The 12500-nt window shown below is 42.7% G+C and overlaps 1 protein-coding gene and 1 long non-coding RNA gene across 15 annotated transcripts in view; one reads left to right on the forward strand and one right to left on the reverse strand.

Moving 5' to 3' along the window:
• Window positions 1–6596: 6596 nt before the first annotated feature.
• The window catches only part of LOC126996671 (uncharacterized), an 80925-nt gene continuing 75021 nt past the window's right edge, over window positions 6597–12500 (reverse strand). For 9 of the 14 annotated variants that reach the window (XR_007751362.1, XR_007751364.1, XR_007751365.1 and 6 more), the window contains 4 exons: window positions 11747–11870; window positions 10820–11004; window positions 7645–7689; window positions 6597–6789 (listed from right to left, as the gene is read on the reverse strand). The gene's annotated coding sequence lies outside the window, so the exon portion shown is untranslated. Of the gene's footprint in view, window positions 6790–7282; window positions 7690–10819; window positions 11005–11746; window positions 11871–12500 lie in introns of all 14 variants that reach the window. The other 5 variants (XR_007751354.1, XR_007751370.1, XR_007751350.1 and 2 more) reach the window with 5 other exon arrangements.
• Window positions 9048–10521, forward strand: LOC126996706 (uncharacterized). Its single transcript, XR_007751385.1, has 2 exons — window positions 9048–9846; window positions 9951–10521. It is a non-coding gene; the product is annotated as an uncharacterized LOC126996706 (long non-coding RNA).

Consider the following 12500-nt stretch of genomic DNA (forward strand, 5'->3'; position numbering starts at 1 on the left):
AGTTATGAGTTATTTTGACTTTTCTCAGAACTTTTCATGATTCTTCCCTCTAGTCTTAACACCGTAATCTCGTTTTACCAGGTATACGAGTGTGCTTGTTTGTTTGTTTGAGATTTTCTCTTATGAAGTTGTTGATTGATCCTTTCTCTTACTTTTAACGCTACCTGCATGTTCCTATCTTTATCCATTTTTGAGGAAGTCCCATTTTTATCAACATTTTTCATACACGTTTTTCAATTTCTGGGATCGCTCTACCAGGTTCAAGGATGTTTTTCTCTACTTTCTGTTTGTTTGTTTGAGATTCGCTCTTGAGTATTTGTAGAGTATTTAATCTTCTTTCTTTTGGCGGTATCTGTGTTGTTCTATCTCTATCCAATTATGAATTAGTTTGACTTTTATAAGGACTTTTTTCATGATTCTTCCCTCTAGTCTTGACACCATGGAATCGCTCTGCCAGGTTCGGGGGTGTTTTTCTCTGCTTTCTGTTTGTTTGTTTAAGATTCGCTCTTGTGTATTCGTAGAGTGTTTAATCTTCTTTTTTTTTGGCACTATCTGTATGTTCCTATCTTTATCCAATTTTGAGTAATTTTTATTTTAATCGACAATTTTCGTTCATGTTTTTCAATTGCTGGGGTCGCTCTACCAGGGTCAAGGATGTTTTTCTCTCCTCTCTGTTTGTGTGTTTGATATGCGCTCTTGTGTATTTGTAGGGTATTTAATCGTCTTTCTTTTGGTGCTATCTGCATGTTCCTATCTTTATCCAATTTTGAGTTATTCCCATTTTTATCAACACTTTTCATTCAGGTTTTTCAATTTCCGGGGTCGCTCTACCAGGGTCAAGGATGTTTTTCTCTGCTTTCTGTTTGTTTGTTTGAGATTCGCTCTTGTGTATTTGTAGAGTATTTAATCTTCTTTCTTTTGACACTATCTGTATCCTTCTATCTTTAGCCAATGGAATAAGCTCCCACCGTCAGTGGTCCAGTGTAACACGATTGACTCCTTTATAAACAAGCTCGACCGTCACTTCCTTCAACTTAATATTAACTAGAGTAGAAAAGCAACGTTTTGGAGCCATCTGATTAATGTAAAATCACTTAGGTTTAAGGACAGACCACCTAGTCTGGACCATGGGGTCTGTGTGGTCTGATTTTCTATGTAAATCTATGTAAATTCTCTCTCTCTCTCTCTCTCTCTCTCTCTCTCTCTCTCTCTCTCTCTCTCTCTCTCTCTCTCTCTCTCTCTCTCTCTCTATTAATTTTATTATATACCATGAGAATAAGTATGCTGTCAAGAATTGGTATGCTCACTACACAAAGGAAATTGAATAAGATTTTAGGGGGCGAAGGATTACACTTACCACTCTCAAAGGTGACAAAATACTGGTGGAAGCTGTCCCTGTGTTGTTAGTTGTCTCTGTGTTGCTAGTTGTCCCTGTGTCGGTAGCCGTCCCCGTGTTGGTAGTCGTCCCTGTGTTGGTAGTCGTCCCTGTGTCGGTAGCCGTCCCTGTGTCGGTAGTTGTCCCTGTGTTGGTAGCCGTCCCTGTGTTGGTAGCCGTCCCTGTGTTGGTAGTCGTCCCTGTGTTAAAATAGTCAATTCCTCATGTCAAAAAAACTATCTTCCGAGCCAAAAAGTGTCTTCTGAGCGGTGGTGCCAGATTGTCGTACTCAGGGCATCATAATTACCTGGTTTTGACCCTTAATTATTCCCCGAAGACATCTGCAAGTGACGATTTTAATGATAACTATAAGTTATTCCAGCTATTGGGATGAAGGAGGCAATTTTCAGGTTAGAAGTCGGCAAATGTAGAAGGATTGAGTAGGACAGTTTGTACTCCCGTTTGCACACTTAATAACGTGTCAGAGGGAGGTGTAGATGGTAATGACTGAGTTGCTTATAATATTTATTCTAACAGTAAAAGGAATATACCTGAGCACATGAGTAAGTACAGAATCAACAAGTTAACGTCACTACTAATTGTCACACGCCCAAATGAAATCAACACTCTTCACGGCAGACACTCGACCAGTCACTAATGAAACACACATATGTACGGTTGGTTACGCTTCACTAACAACAACACTGAGTGTTGTTCCTACTCAACATAACACTAATACTCCAGAACGATCACATGCTACACAGTCACAAGAAATACGGCTTCTCCTAACAGAGTCTCGTAATTCTACTCGCCAGTGTTGCCCCAAGTACAGTAACGGCCACAGCCCAAAAATAGCTTAACTGTTACTGAATTGGTGACTGCGACACTCCTGCTCCTTGCTGAGCTCCTATATAGGGCCAGCGGCTACCATACAAATCGTCACCACCGTGTTGTTTTACATCACAACACGTCACAACACGTCACAACACGTCATGACAACGCCCACGTGAACAGTTCATGCCCGCCGGCCTTATGCCCGTCCATAGGACCACCCACGAGTGTTCCGCCTCCCGGCACTTCCTGTCTGTGCGCTCACTCCCTATCTGTTCACACATCAGGTCGTGGAGCCAACATGTTCACTGTTCGTTGTTCATTGTAACTTCGTTATGGTTCACCGTTCAACTTGACTTTCTTCATCCTCAGGTTCAGTATTTTTTTCTGAGTTCAGTGGTTCCCTTGAATCCCAGCCAGCGCTTCTGGATGTCGTGTGAGTTGCTGGGAATTTTCTACCACTGTTTGGCTTACTTCAACGTGCTGGGCCGGGGCCCGACAGACAGCGTTGAGTCTGGGCCCCAATAGGCATCAAAACACCAACTTCCGAGCCTAAAACTGTCTTCTGGGGCGCTGATAACTAGACTCATTTATACTCAGAGTTAAAACAGTTAATTCCCGATGATTCCCGGCAATAGTTAGCTGTCAAAAACCCAACTTCCAAATTCAAGGGCATGGAGATACATGCTTAGATCTAATTGCCAATGAATTTCCTTGTCACCTTAACCCGGTAGCAGCGACGGGCCAAATTTGTGGCTTTACCGTGTAGCAGCGACGGGCCAAATTTGTGGCTTTACCGTGTAGCAGCGACGGGCCAAATTTGTGGCTTTACCGTGTAGCAGCGACGGGCCAAATTTGTGGCTTTACCGTGTAGCAGCGACGGGCCAAATTTGTGGCTTTACCGTGTAGCAGCGACGGGCCAAATTTGTGGCTTTACCGTGTAGCAGCAACGGGCCAAATTTGTGGCTTTACCGTGCAGCAGCAACGGGCCAAATTTGTGGCTTTACCGTGTAGCAGCGACGGGCCAAATTTGTGTTATGATATAAACCCCCAAAAATAGATGATACATAATCTGATCACAAATGCTTCGATATATATTATGAAATGGTTTGTGTGGGGGTGATTTTTTCTCATTTTTCTCGCTCCGAGGGACCATTAACCCAGCAGGGATCCTGTTTCTTAACCCTTTGAGCCGACAACTTTCTTCACCATCCAGCCTCTGCCTTCCTCAGACGGGCCCTTGTTATTAGTAGTAGAATTTACATCTATGAACTCCTGCTTGTAACCATTTCTCAGAACATGGTCCAAAGTGACCCTTCATGCGGTTAACTCACATACTTAACCAGTGGCGTACCCAGAAAATTGAAAAGGGGGGGGCCAATATATATATATATATATATATATATATATATATATATATATATATATATATATATATATATATATATATATATATATATAAATAAAATTTCTGCGTCCAGTATTATTGCAAGTGCAGGGATCCCATACAGCTTGAGGATTCGGGTTAGATCGCTCGGGTAAATTTATTATTTTTTTATACATACATGCATTGATACATACATATACATACATTGTACATTTTAGAAGTTTGTTGGTAGCATATGATTACAACATAAATCTGGGAGATTTAAATAATCTTTAAAGTACTAATTTTATGTTACTTGAGCGAGCATTACTTTTAAAATCTTGTTCATTTCTGTAATTTGGACTGCAAAAATTTACCCTCGAAACAACACTGCTTAGTTTAGAACTACATGTTCTGATAAAAAAGTAATACACTGGCAAGGAATTTTTTTTTATATTCATATAACATGTATAATCTTCGTTTATACAGGCTGCTGCTGTAATACATATTTTTAAAGATACATGGAAACTGGGTCAGGTATTTTATGAATATAAAATAAAAATTAACTAGATGAATTAGATTAGTTACTGTTAACAACAATACATTGAAACTGGTTTACCTCAAATTTAGGCGTCTGTTCTTACGTGCAAATTCATCAAGGACTTCATGATCAAGATTTGTGTCACAATAGACAAAGTAAGGCCAGTCCATTTAAACGACTTTCACTCATTGCGTTCCTAAGGTATGTTTTAAGCAATTTAAGGGCACTAAAGGATCGCTCATTGGTGGAAGTGCTAACAGGTAGGGTTGAAAAAAATGCAATAAGGTGGAAAAATTTAGATATGTGCCCAATTTTTTGGCACATGCCAATGTCTCAACAACTTGCTTTGACCTCTCATGAGATTCACTATGCTTCCAATAACTCTGCCCCGTAGATATTCACCTTCAACGAGATCTGCATCTACAAGAAATTTTCCATAAAATTCAACTGCCTCCTTCAGTTCACTAAAATAAGTATCAACTGAAAGAGAGGGAACAAGACTTCCCAACAAAAAACTCCTAACTAATGTGTTCAGATGCAAACCTTTCCCTGAGTTGTGCTATAGCAGTGTCCGAAAACTGGAGAAAAATAGCTCTTCGATAGTACTCCTATGGAGTTGCTGTTGGAGGGTTAGCCTTAATTATGTTTCTGGTGACCACTGATTGTTCAAGGCTTCTGGCTTCCGTACCTTTCCTCAGCTCGGGCAAAAAGTTGGTTGAACTTATTTCCATCGCGATAGGACTGAAGTGCATCTATGCAGCTCTGTACACTTCCAAGAGCACCCATCAGTTCTTGTTGTGACCCCTGCAGCCTTTCCGGCAAGGGTTTAGTGACACTTAGAACTGAGGTGAGCACTTCCAAACTCATGAGAAAACCTGGGTCACTTATTGCTTTAGATTAGGCTTGGCTGCTGATTCTTCACCAAACGTGTTTTGCAGTAATTATTCTTAATCATTATTTACCTACCTGATTAACTGAATTATCCGGGGCATCAGCCGAGTCATGGCCCCCCCCTCGGTACGCCATTGTACTTAACCGTGCTCCCCGTTGAGGGTCCAAAAGCTAGCCCTCCCAGCCTAGTCCTGGTAGCGAAGGGTCATCTCTCACAAAGTCCACGACACCCCCAAATGATTTGATTCCTCGTGTCTCAGGAGCCAGAAGGTTGTGAGCACTGCCAGTTACAGGTGTTGTGGGCGAGTGTTAGGAGCATCTTGTGTTAGAATCTTGTGTTCCTAACTGATGTGCTTGCCGAGATATTGGCACTTGAAGTTGACGCACACACACACACACACACACACACACACACTAACTCCGTGATGGTTCTTGCAGGGAAGGAACTGAGATGAGACCAGACTCAGCAGCCCTCCAGTGAGCCCAGGAGACCACCGAGGGACACCCACGCACCTCATGGCTTGGGGGACGCATGGAGATGGTGGGTGAGTGAAGCAACCCACCCCCTGTGTATGTTCAGGGCCAAGGTTACGTCAGGTCAGGGTCTGCCTTGAAAACAGGTCCTTTCTCTCACTGATTCTCTCCAGGTTTCCTCTGTTTTTCCCTTCTTTCCTCCTCTCTTCTTCCTTTCCTCCTATGCCAAAAAAATAGCTTAATCTTTCCTCTTCCTCCTCCTGTCTTCCTCTTCTTCCTCCTCCTCTTCGTTTCTCTTTAATCTCCACTTTTATCAAGATTTGTGTATTTCTCCGGCGCAATTTTGGTGGTTTTGTTAATTTTCTCCTCCAAGTTCAAGTCCATTTTTCTCCTCTTTCCTCCACCTCTTCCTCCTTTCCTCCTATGCCAAAAAATAACTTAATCTTTCCTCTTCCTCCTCCCATCTTTCTTTTCCTCCTTATCCTTTGCATTTCCCTGTTATCTCCACTTTTATCAAAGTCTGTGTATTTCTCTGGCACAATTTTGGTGGTTTTGTTCATTTTCTCCTCCAAGTTCAAGTCCATTTTTCTCCTCTTTCCTCCACCTCTTCCTCCTTTCTTCCTATACAAAAAAATAGCTTAACCTTTCCTCTTCCTCCTCCTGTCTTCCTTTTCCTCCTCCTCCTTTTCATTCCTCTTCTATCTCCACTTTTATTAAGGTCTGTGTATTTCTCCAGTGTAACTTTAGTGGTTTTGTTCACTTCCTCCTCCAAGTTCAACTCCATTTCTCTCCCTTTTCCTTCCTCTCTTCCTCCTTTCCTCTTCATTTCCTTGTTATCTCCACTTATTTCAAGATCTGTCTCTTTGAAAACTTTGCAGAATGGACGAAAAAACACCAGAAATTGCTTGTATATTTATTGAGCAAACTGACACTTCTTGGAGAGAGAGAGAGAGAGGGGGGGGGATCCCTTATGTGTCTGGGGGGGCATGTGTCTGTGGGGGTTGTCAACACACTGTGAAGGGGACACCCTGTGGGGCCTGGGAGCTGAGAGAGAGAGAGAGAGAGAGAGAGAGAGAGAGAGAGAGAGAGAGAGACACACACACACACACACACACACACACACACACACACACACACACACACACACACACACACACACACACACACACACACACTCTTGGCACTAAACTCTGCCAGACTCTTGCAGGGCAGGAGACAGAGACGAGACCACTGAGCTGAGGAGACCAGTCAGGCCTTCAAGATGCTGCCTAAATGCTGGGGCAGACCAGATGAGACCAGCTGAGACGAGTCCTGTTGGGGAGAAGATGGAGGGAGATTAATTGAGCCAAGGAAGGAGAGAGAGAGAGAGAGAGAGAGAGAGAGAGAGAGAGAGAACTCTCTCTGTATTCCTATAAAAGAGAAGATAATAAAGTTTGGAAATATATATTACAATGGATGTATTTAAACCTATTACTCTTCTCTCTCTCTCCACCAGTGAGCTATTGTATTCTTCCCTTCCCTTCCCCTCCCCTCCCAAGATGCCGCCTGGATGTTGGGGAGAGAGAGAGGATGAGATGGAACACTCTCTCTCTCTCTCTCTCTCTCTCTCTCTCTCTCTCTCTCTCTCTCTCTCTCTCTCTCAGCTGTTGTTGTATAAAAGAGAAGATAAATAAAGTTGAATATTATATAACCATGGATATATTTGAACCTCCTCTCTCTCTCTCTCTCTCTCTCTCTCTCTCTCTCTCTCTCTCTCTCTCTCTCTCTCTCTCTCTCTCTCTTCTTTTTAATGGACCTTATACACCTTTACATTATTTTTTTGAGAGAGAGAGAGAGTGTTCCAGCTTCCAGTCCCTTGCTGAGCTGAGTGACCAGACAGCACCATCCAGTCAGCCATTGCCCTGAAAAGATATATGGTGGTTAGGTCCCAGTAGATTGTGGTGGAGTGGTAGAAATCGTGGTTGAATGTCAGGTCTTGGGTTGACATTTTGGGGTTACAGAGTTGAAAAAGTTTTGAACAAGTCGAGTTTTTCGGTTGATGACTGATGGTTGAATTGTGGTAGACTGGTAGAGGGATGTTGGGCGAATGATTGTGTGGTGGTTAGACCCTGGTAGATTGTGGTAGACTGATAGAAATCATGGTTGAAAGAGGAAATTGTAGCTTACCACATTTCAGCAACTTTCCGTCCCAGCTTCCATCAGTTGTGAGATCTGTAATAATAATAATAATAATAATAATAATAATAATAATAATAATAATAATAATAATAATAATAATAATAAAAGTATATAAAAATTAATCTATTTTCTCATTCCTGAGAGAGAGAGAGAGAGAGAGAGAGAGAGAGAGAGAGTTACCTCCACATCTGAAAAGGAAAATCTATAATCTTCCTTCCTCTTCCTCCTCACACACACAAAAAACATCTCTGTTACACCCCAAAGTTATGACCGCAGCAGCAGCAGCAGTTAGAGGCTAAATTATAGTCACAAGTTGTAGTGTGTCGTGCCAAGTCCCTGCTGGTGAGCCTGGTTCAGACCCTCACACCAACCACCTCCCAGGGCCAAAACGGATGTAGATTGAGTTCTAATGTGTGTTTCCTTAGGTTCACGGTACAGAGGAAGGGTTACACTACCACCAGGGTCACATCACACACCTAACCCGGGAAATGCCCACAACTCCTAGGAAAGCCTGGTCAAATGTGTGTTTCCTTAGGTTCATGGTACAGAGGAAGGGTCACACTACCACCAGGGTGATAAAACTACCCCTGGAAATGCCCACAACTCTTAGGAAAGCCTTACCAAATGTGTGTTTCTTTAGGTTCAGGGTACAGAGGAAGGGTCACACTACCACCAGGGTCACACACCTACCCCAAGAAATGCCCACAAATCCTAAGAAAGCCTGGTCAAATGTGTGTTTCTTTAGGTTCACAGTACAGAGGAAGGGTCACACTACCACCAGGGTCCATAGCTGGGCACGATAACAGAAAGCCTGGTCAAATGTGTGTTTCGATAGGTTCATGGTACAGAGGAAGGGTGATACCACCAGGGTGATATTCGTTAACTGGAGAAACAAATATAGGCGATAACCGATACCCGATATAAATCCACAATTCCGATAGACAAAAACGATATTATTGATATTTCAAATAAAAAACATAGATGACTTCAAATTTTCATTATCAGTATTTTAGAAAATTTACAAAACCTGAAAACCACACGTTGACACGTACCTATGGACAGTAATACTAGAAACGCCTGAACCGGTGTTGTGTTATTTGGCGTCCCCACCGTCAAAAGCTGGCACTTTTGTTTACAAACACTGGTCTCTCGTGAACTGTGCATGCTCAGACCAGCAAGCCTAGACCTGTACAGTCTCACAAAGCTTTTTAACCATAATTAGGAGTTGCTGGAAGGCTGAATCAGACATACAGTACCACCATCCTCGCTGTTTCTAGAACGATACTCTGTACGAGTTGTATTTATATGTACAGAGTGTCGTTCTAGAAACAGCGAGATATGTCTGATTCAGCCTTCCAACTCTCTTAATGTGTTAAAAAGCTTTGTGAGACTGTACAGGGCTACACTTACTGGTCTGAACAGTTCACGAGAGACCAGTGTTTGTAAACTTTGACGATGGGACACCAAACAACACAACACCGGGTGCCTTCAATACCATGGCATGCTCACAAACGAATATGGAATATCAACTTTGAGGCAGTGAATAATCATTTTGGGGGCAAAGTTAAATGATTTTTCTCTTTGATATATTGATTTTTGAGTAACATAAAAATATAAGCTAGTGTTTTAATGTTGATGATCTAAGTATGAAATCTCTTCACTGAAGATATTTCATACCCCAAAGTTTTTTTCACACAACACCGGGCGCCACGTGTAGGGAGGAGACAACGCCTTAGGCAGAAAAAAGTATCGATTATCACTAGTTTGGTTACAAAAGTAACGATGATACCGATATATACTTAAATAAGTAGCGGATGGCCGATAACCCAATTTTGTTATCAGCGATAAAGTATTGCGATAACTTATCGCGATAACGCCCAGCTATGCCAGGGTCACACACCTACCTCGGGAAATGCCCACAAATCCTAAGAAAGCCTAGTCAAATGTGTGTTTCCTTAGGTTCACGGTACAGAGGAAGGGTCAAACTACTACCAGGGTCACAAAACTACCCCTGGAAATGCCCCCACAACTCCTAGGAAAGCCTTGGCAAATGTGTGTTTCCTTAGGTTCATGGTACAAAGGAATGGTCAAACTACCACTAGGGTCACAAAACTGCCCCTGGCAATACCCACAACACCTAGGAAAGCCTGGTCAAATGTACGTTTCCTTAGGTTCATGGTACAGAGGAAGGTTCACACTACTACCAGAGTCACAAAACTACCCCTGGGAATGCCCACGACTCCTAGGAAAGGCCTGGTCAAATGTGTTTCCTTAGGTTCACAGTACAGAAGAAGGGTCAAACTACTACCAGGGTCACAAAACTACCCCTGGAAATGCCCCCACAACTCCTAGGAAAGCCTTGGCAAATGTGTGTTTCCTTAGGTTCATGGTACAGAGGAAGGGTCACACTACCACCAGGGTCACACAACTATCCCTGGAGATGCCCACAACTCCTAGGAAAGCCTTGTCAAATGTGTGTTTCCTATGTTCACAGTACAGAGGAAGGGTCACAAAACTACCCCTGGAAATGCCCACAACTCCTAGGAAACCTTTGTCAAATGTGTTTCCTTAGGTTCACAGAACAGAGGAAGGGTCACAAAACTACCCCTGGAAATGCCCACAACTCCTAGGAAAGCCTGGTCAAATGTGTGTTTCTTTAGGTTCACAGTACAGAGGAAGGGTCACAAAACTACCCCTGGAAATGCCCACAACTCCTGGGAAAGCCTGGTCAAATGTGTGTTTCTTTAGGTTCACAGTACAGAGGAAGGGTCACAAAACTACCCCTGGAAATGCCCACAACTCCTAGGAAAGCCTGGTCAAATGTGTGTTTCTTTAGGTTCACAGTACAGAGGAAGGGTCACAAAACTACCCCTGGAAATGCCCACAACTCCTAGGAAAGCCTGGTCAAATACGTGTGGCGGTCGATATGTGGGCCCTGAGAGAGAGAGAGAGAGATAATGTTCCATAATAGACTCAGAGCAGAGTGAGGATGAGTCATTTTCTCGCCGGCAACACACAATAAGTTACCCGAGTAATACCTTCACCTGGATCACAGTCTGTTCACTCCAGGACGGCAATGAGTCAGGGTTTTTTTTTTTACAGCTAAGGAGACAGTTCAAGGGCGTAAAGAAAAATATATATAAAAAAAAAGCCCGCTACTTACTGCTCCTGAATAGAGGTCAAAGGTTTGGTGCAGGAGGTCACATCTTGCCTCCTGCCCGGGGTGGCCTCAGAGCACGCTGCATCCCGCCTCAACGCTGCGGCAAGTGACGTGTGAACAGATCGTCGCCGGCACATGTTACCCGGTGGTGGTGGCAGCAGCGGGGATCATGTTTCTTAATGGTCCCTCTGAGCGAGAAAAATGGGAAAAAATCATCACTCACACAAACCATTTCATAATGTATATCAAAGCATTTGTGTTCAGTTTATGCATCATCTATTTTGGGGGGTTTATGTCATGGCACAAATTTGGCCCGTCGTTGCTACACGGTAAAGCCAAAATTTGGCCCGTCGCTGCTACACGGTAAAGCCAAAATTTGGCCCGTCGTTGCTACACGGTAAAGCCAAAATTAGGCCCATTGCTGCTACACGGTAAAGCCACAAATTTGGCCCATCACTGCTACCAGGTTGCTATGCTTGCTTGTATGAGATTACTTGAACAGTTGGCTGTCATGCACTTCAAGATACCCTAAACTTAACTAGCCTAACCTAACAAAACCCTAAACAGTTACTAACAGGTTTTGACTCAGAAAATTCATCTATGCTTCCTTGCTAATGAGACTTTCTATGCAACACAGTGAGGTCATTCTGTGTTGATTTATACCCTAAGGTGCTGGCTGTCATAGTGTTTCAAGATACCCTAAACTTAACTAACCTAACAAAACCCTAAACAGTTACTACAGGTCTTGACTCAGAAAATTCATACATGCTTCCTTACTAACAAGACATTTTATACAACAAAGTGAGGTCATTCTGTGTTGATTTATACCCTAAGGTGACGCCCTAAACCTAACGTACCCTAACAAAACCACAAACAGTTATTATATACATCTTGGCTTACAACTACTACTACTACTACTACCACCAATACCTTATAAGCCAGGAGAAGTCTTGCTGTGCCTCCTCAGGTTGGCGTAGCCCTGGGCGGGGAGTGTTCCAGCCTGGGCACCACCAACACCGGCAGCTCAGGAGGGAAAACTTGACGGCCGCCAGGTCTGAAAAAGTTTGGACGTTTTGTGAGCTAGCTCTAAAAATATTAAAGATAGCTCTACAGGATTTTGTGCTCATGTGTATCAATAATTTATGAACACACACACACACACACACACATACACACACACAAGAAATAAATTAGAAAGTTGGAAAGAATACAAAGAGCAGAAACTAAATTACCGGAAACTCTGAGAGAACATACTTATGAAGAAAGACTGGAGAAATTGGGACTAACAACACTGGAGAGCAGAAGAGAGAGAGGGGACCTAATAGCATTGTACAGGATACAAGAGGGATTGGAGAAACTGGACAGGTAAATACAACTAGGTAAATACACACACACACACACACACACACACACACACACACACACACACACACACACACACACACACACACACACACACTTTCATTCCATTCTGTTGTAAATATCTTAATTAATGTTTAGTTTGTGTACAGTCGCGATATGAAGTGATGTCGCCGCTCTCAAAATGTTTAAATGCAGGGAGCATTTGAAGGTAACGGAAGTGATGTGTATTTATTGTTTATGTTATAATGTTCCCTTTTAATGATAATCTATAATACCTTGTGATGTAAAACACGGTAAAATAACGTAGCAGTACCTGAATTAC

The sequence above is a fragment of the Eriocheir sinensis genome, chromosome 1 (genome assembly GCF_024679095.1).
Source record: "Eriocheir sinensis breed Jianghai 21 chromosome 1, ASM2467909v1, whole genome shotgun sequence".
In the NCBI taxonomy this organism is placed as follows: Eukaryota; Metazoa; Arthropoda; class Malacostraca; order Decapoda; family Varunidae; genus Eriocheir; species Eriocheir sinensis.